A 6,994-nucleotide genomic window follows, 5' to 3' on the forward strand; every position below is an offset into this window, starting at 1 on the left:
CATTTGTTAAAAGGGATACATTCTTGTTTGTTGCCATATGATTGGGCTACAATTCAAGTTAATAGAAACAACAACAAAAATTAAAGCTTTGTAAAAGGGGGCATGTGTTAAAAGGGATACATTCTTATTTCTTGCCATGTGATTGGGCTACATTATTACAGCAATTGAGTTTGGGTTCGGGATCGAGTTTAGGTTTGGGTTTTCAAGTTTAGGTTTAGGTTTAGGTTGGGGAGTTGAGATTAGGATTAGGTGTAGGTCTAGGTTTAAGGATTTGAGAAAACATTTAGGTTTTAGGTTTAGGTTTAGGTTTTAGGTTTTAGGTTATAGGTTTAGGTTTAAGTTTAGGATTAGGTTTTAGGTTATAGGTTATAAGTTTAAGTTATAGGTTATAAGTTATAAGTTAAGGTTTAGGTTATAGGTTTTAGTTTAGGTTAAGGTTTAGGTTTAGGTTAAGGTTTAGGTTTTAGTTATAGGTTATAGTATATAGGTTATAGCTTTAGGGAATTGAGAATAGGTTAAGGTTAAGGTTTAGGTTTAGGAAATCGGGTCTGGGTTCGGGATCGGGTTTAGGTTTGGGTTTTCAAGTTTAGGTTTAAATTTAGGTTAGGGAGTTGAGATTAAGATTAGGTGTAGGTTTAGGTTTAAGGATTTGAGAATACATTTCGATTTTAGGTTTAGGTTTAGGTTTTAGGCTTAGGTTTAGGTTATAGGTTTAAGTTATAAGTGCAGGTAATAGGTTTAGGTTTAGGTTAGGTTATAGGTTAAGGTTTAGGGAATTGAGAATAGGTTAAGGTTTAGGTTTAGGAAATCGGGTTCGGGTTCGGGATCGGGTTTAGGTTCGGGTTTTCAAGTTTAGGTTTAGGTTTAGGTTAGGGAGTTGAGATTAGGATTAGGTATAGGTTTAGGTTTAGGGATTTGAGAATACATTTAGGTTTTAGGTTTAGGTTTAGGTTATAGGTCATAGGTTTAGGTTTAGGTTTAGGTTTAGGTGTAGGTTATAAGCTATAGGTTTAGGGAATTGAGAATAGGTTAATGTTTAGGTTTAGGAAATCAGGTTCGGGTTCGGGATCGGGTTTAGGTTTGGGTTTTCAAGTTTAGGTTTAGGTTTAGGTTAGGGAGTTGAGATTAGGATTACGTGTAGGTTTAGGTTTAGAAATTCGAGAATACATTTAGGTTTTAGGTTTAGGTTTAGGTTATAGGTTATTGGTTTAGGTTAAAGTTTAGGTTTAGGTTTAGGTTATAAGTGTTGAGGGTCAAATATTGCATGTTAGACCTTAATTATTACCTGATTTTACGTACATGATAATGCTTAACGCCCTGCTTTAATCTTGTTTTTGGTGCAAGGTGTATTTACGAGCCTGGACCGAAAAGGATGTTAAAAGCATGGATTTAACGCTCAGGAATTACCAAGGCAATGGACGGGACTACAGGGGACTGAGATCGATAGATTTATATGCCAGAGATCTGAGAAAATTAGGAAACTGAAGCTCAAGTAGCCCAAAATTTGTCCAAAATGCAAGATCATGGGATTCCCACCTTCCGTTCGGCTTGAAACTTCATACATGGCCAAGGGATCATAAATTAACCGTACACGTCAAAATTCAGCCCTTGGATCAGTGTGTAAGTGACCTGATGGATAAGATCAGACAATAACCATTAAGAAAGCATCTTGGACATCCTTGGGAGATCAGGACCCAAACTGAACCGATGGAAAGAGCATGAAAAACGGTGGATACCTGTCAAATTTCACTTCTTTTGGATGATACAGTAGGGAGAAATGAACGATAGACGTTTCTAAAAGGGAGAGTGGCAAATTTGTAAATATAATGAACTCCATATCCATGCACGTAACTGAGAATTGGCTTGCTTCGACGATGGGTAGTGACTCATCACATGTGGATGGTGTGGCCCACCTAGTGTTTAGATATACTTCATACTTTGACTCATGGGCTTACACGTTACTAAGAAGAGGATGAACGGAGCAGATCTCCGAAAATACCATCAGAAGTGGGCCCCACCTATTTTTTGTATAAAACATCCAAATAGTGCCAAAAACGTCCAGTGACGGACGTGCTTCCGATTGGGTTTTGCCAGTGGGCCCCATCCATCATCCTTTTTCATGATCCGAACCATCCAATGCACTCAGAAGATAAATTCGACCGCAACCTGAGCGATTTCAAGCTTCCATGCACACGTTCAAGACTGCAGTAGTAAGGAAAACGCTGTTGCGTCTATTGATGGTGTGGCCCATATGAATAACAGATTCACTCCAAATTTGAGCCCGTGATCAGGCATGAATACAGAAACTCTAATATTGGATTTGATGCACCATAAAGTCAGTATAAGTGGACCCCACCGACCTCATCCATGGAAACGGAAGTTTCCGTTTTCCTTTCGCGCAGCTGCTGTGCGCACGGAGCGCGTTCGCAAGTTCCAGACGATCTGGGAAGTAGTGGACCATCATTGTTGTTTAGATGGCCGATCCGGACCATCCAGATGAAGGTTAAGCAAGAAACGACCCTAGTCATGGAGCTAGGCTACAACGTGAAGCCGTGCAGTCCTAAAAATCAGGCCAAACGCAACTATCCATGCGTTTTCGCTGCATGTGCAGTTTGGTTCCACTGCAAACTGCGAAAATAGTGTTGGTTCTACCAACTCTTGCTGTGTAACCGATTCCACCACCCCTAGCACCTATAAAATAGAGAGAGAGAGAGAATGTGAGAAGGATCATCTTTGGGCTGGACGTGAAGCACACACTACAAGAAATTTCACTTTTACCTACGAAAAATTTCGTAGGTAAATGATATTATTTCGTAGGCAAAGAATTTTACCTACGAAATATTTCGTCGATAAATTCGTTGGTAAAAAGCCGTGGCTAAAGACTTTTACCGACGAAAAAATGTCATCGTCGGCAATGGTAAGACTTTTACCAACGAAATTAAAAACTTTGTTAAGACTTTTACCTACGAAGTGTAAAGACCTTTACCTACGAACGTTTTCGTAGGTAAAAACTTTGTTAAAACTCTTACCTACAAACATTTTCGTAGCTAAAAACTTTGCTAAAACTTTTCCCTATAAACATTTTCGTAGCTAAAAACTTTGTTAAAGCTTTCCCCTACGAATTTTTTCATAGGTACAAATGGTATTAGGACTTTTACCTACGAGCATTTTCGTAGCTACAAACTTTATTAAAACTTTTACCTATGACATGTTTCGTAGGTACAAACTGTATTAAGACCTTTACCTACGAATGTTTTTCATCGTTGAAAGCCTTTTTATCGAAAAGTTTCGTCGGTAATTTCGTTACTAAAAGACCGAAGGGAAACACTTTTACCAACGAAAAAACATTCGTTGGCAAAGATAAGACTTTTGCCGACGAATGTCTTCGTCGGTAAAACCTTTTACCAACGACTTCTTTCGTAGGTAGAAATTATTACAAAAATTTTACCTACGAATCTTTTCATTGGTAAAAAGTATTATAAAACTTCTTCCTACAAATATTTTCGTAGCTAAAAATCTATATAGAAGTTGATGAGACTTTTACCTACGAAAAGTTTCGTGGGTAAAAATGCATTCTTTTACCTACGAAAATTCTTCTTCTGTTTTTTTTTTCCAATATTCCAGTGAAAAATTCCTGAGATACACCTGTTACAATATATTTCATCATATTCTTCCTGATATACACCTGTTATGTAATATATTTTATCATATTCACATTCATTCACGCTAATGGGCTCAACTTGTAGGAACTGAGATATTACATAACATCCTCGAGTTGTAGATCATACAATTCATTTGTTCCCGACACTGGCTAACAAGTAATGAGACTTCACGAGCTACCTGTACCAGCTGAGCCCATGCTTATTTTATTTCTACGTCCCCTACCACCGCCAAAACCACTACCGCCTCGGCCGCCTCCAAATCAGCCACCACTATCTCTGCGACCTCTACCACCGCCGCTCCTGCCACCACCTTCACGGTTGTCACTTCTTGGCTCAAGGCGTAGTCCCCAAGTTCTGAACCGTTAAGTTCCAAGGCCATGGAGAAACTATCACCATCTGTTAAATCTAGGTAAGCTGACCTGCAAACAAAGGTGAGGCAAAAGTTACCTAACAAGCAACAACCAAACAGATATGGAAAATCCCCAAATTATTTGCTCAAAAAAAAAGATAAAAAGAATATGAGTAGGTATGTCAGAAGTGGCAATATTGAAAGAAATGGCATCTTCCCATTCAACACGGCAGTAGTATACATGGGGCCAATCAGCACATTTCTTGGGTTGACTTCCACAGAGCACACAGCTACACTTAGCATACATCTATACACATTGGCAAAACAAACCGCAAGAGCCTTTATTTTGAAAGGTGTAATAAAATACAATAGCTTTTCTCAAAAGATGTCAGAACAAAATCGCGAGCATACCTACGCACATTTGACATTTAGCAAAACAATTAGCTTTTTCACAAGACCTCTTGTCACAAATAGCTTGGTCTAATTAAAATACCATCATCCTGAATAGCTTGGTCTAATTAAAATACCATCATCCTGAATAGCTTGGTCTAATTAGAATATGATGCAACATGTATGTATCTTGGAGCTGAGCAAGCTACAAACATAGACTGTTGAATAGTTTGAAAAAGAAAAGAAAAGATATGAAAACCATCATCCTAAATAAAACCATAGTGAAGGTAAAGGACATTCTGTTAGCAATATAAAGATGGAAATGGGCATGGAGCTTCAAAACATTCTGTTGATTCTCCCTTGCTAATGGAAAATTAGTAACCTGCATTGCCAGAAAAACATGAAAGAACACCACCAAGAAATCCCTTTTAGAAAGAAGAAGAAAACACACGCATGCATGCAACTAGCTCAGGCAAGTAGTTAGTATATGACAGACCATTCCTTCCATCTACAACATAAGTTGGCCGCCCCATTGTTGCTTCAGCTTAGTTAAAAGGCTTTGTTCATGGTCAACATTCATGCTCCTGTCAAACAACAAAAGATAATCCAGAAACCTTCCTTGACCAAGGAAATCATTTACTATAATCTAAATCATTGAAAAGTCTTTCAGGAGGGACAACCTTTTGCATTTTGACAGTTAAAAAGTTCAAACGTTCAGATTTCACAATTCTCCGCTTATTCTTTAGTAATTCATATGCCTGAAACAGATTTAGCAAACCATATTATCTTTGATTTTTTACCTTCATTACAGTTTCTTCCTTCCACAAATCAAATCCCTTGAAGAAAGACCTTGAAGAAGTACCTAATACATACGTTAAAAAAAAAAAAATTTAAAATCAATGTACAAATAAGCCCAATTCAAATTAATGAAAGCCAAAATAAAAATAAAAAGTCAACGAACTGTCAACCTGAAACATATTCGAACAGCCTTGGGTCAGCTTTGATGGGAATAAGGCCCAACCTATTGGCTAGGACTTCATCTTGGACCACGATGTGTTGTCTAAACCAACCATTCAATGCAACAAAAAACAACCGAGCCAACCATCTCAAAAGATGGTTATAAACAAAAAGGAAAAGTCATGTGCTATACAACTGCTTTTCTCTGTAAACATCAGCAGGTTCGTTCCCAAGTACGTGCTATACAACTGCTTTTCTCTGCACATATTGAATACAATTAGTAAGATTTACACTTTAGAAAAGGACAATGAGAACCTAATTACCCTATCATTCAACTCGACTTGGCAAGATTTTGAGCTGCGTCTCTTCAATACTCGTTGGAGATTAACTCTTTAAAAAAACTTGCTGGAGATCCTGTCTTGATCCGGACTCAACAAGACTAGAAACATGAAAAGAGTTCTCGCAGGAATCCAGTTCTAAGTTAAATCTTCAATTACACTACATCAATTAAGTTTACTAACAAGTAAACAGGCACTTCACCTTTACTATGTGTGCTTTCCAACAAAGCAAAATGGGACGAGATGTCAATTGACCTTTCAACCAATCATGAAAAACAATTTCCCTGGATCCTTTCACAACCACACCTTGTCTTGGCAAAAACTTGAATCATGGATGAAAGGTTCACATTCTTATATCAATGACATGGATAATTTATATAAACCAAGATCACTGAAATATAAATACTCTTAACTAAAATGAGATGAACTAATTTTAATTTACATTGCAGGTGGATTGTTAATGACAACAATGATGGATATGCATGGCAACATCACATTTGCTGATTGAAATGGAACAATTCAGTCAAACCCATTTCTTAAAAATGTTTCTCTTAGCATTAGGAAGAAAGGGGATCCATAAAACCAGATCAGGCCGGTTGGTAGTAAGATAGAAAAGCTCGATCACATTTGCTGATCTCACTTAGCACCTAAGGTTGGGAACTGACCTGGATCTTCAATGGAAGAAAACTAATTCTTCTGTCTCAGAAATTGCACAGAACTGTATAATCATGAAGAACATAAAAACATCCTATACTCTAGGATGCACAGATGGACTTTGTCAACATGTACCATGAGGACCCCTTAAGAAACTACCACCGCTAATTATGCACAAACCACAATGAGGCTGTGTTTTGATGTACACCAAATCACTGGTTATTCATATATTTTGGCAACAAGAACAGCCATCAACTCGCCAAGCATTTCAGATGGAGTAAGAAACCAGAATCACATTATATGGGATATGGTGTCTCTACCTTCTCTGCACAAAATAATATCCAAAGTGTTTCATCCTACCCAAAACAGAAAGGTATTAATATTGCAGAAAAGCATCCCATCCCATCTTTCTAAGAATATCCAAAATCCAAGTACGGTTATACCCAATTGCGAAGTTCAGGAACAACCAAAAATGTTGGTTTCTCATTCTTATATCACTATTCTTTCCAAAAAATTGTATAAAGCTGTAACAAACACCCCAAGTACGTAATGTGCTTATTATAACATACACCCCAAGCACCCATTTCCCAATAACTGGCATTGATACCGCAGAAGCTACAATCATACCCACATTCAGATTTATT

General features: G+C 37.6%; 1 long non-coding RNA gene across 2 annotated transcripts; it reads right to left on the reverse strand.

The window, feature by feature from the left end:
- Window positions 1-3,945: 3,945 nt before the first annotated feature.
- Window positions 3,946-5,999, reverse strand: LOC131257490 (uncharacterized). 2 transcript variants are annotated; one of them, XR_009177447.1, is made up of 4 exons: window positions 5,552-5,999; window positions 5,370-5,461; window positions 5,202-5,263; window positions 3,946-4,081 (listed from the first exon to the last, which is right to left on the reverse strand). It is a non-coding gene; the product is annotated as an uncharacterized LOC131257490 (long non-coding RNA). The 2 variants fall into 2 exon arrangements; XR_009177446.1 differs by lacking the exon at window positions 3,946-4,081 and having other exon boundaries at window positions 4,525-5,263.
- Between the last annotated feature and the right edge of the window lie 995 nt (window positions 6,000-6,994).

The sequence above is a fragment of the Magnolia sinica genome, chromosome 10 (assembly GCF_029962835.1).
Source record: "Magnolia sinica isolate HGM2019 chromosome 10, MsV1, whole genome shotgun sequence".
Lineage (NCBI taxonomy): Eukaryota > Viridiplantae > Streptophyta > Magnoliopsida > Magnoliales > Magnoliaceae > Magnolia > Magnolia sinica.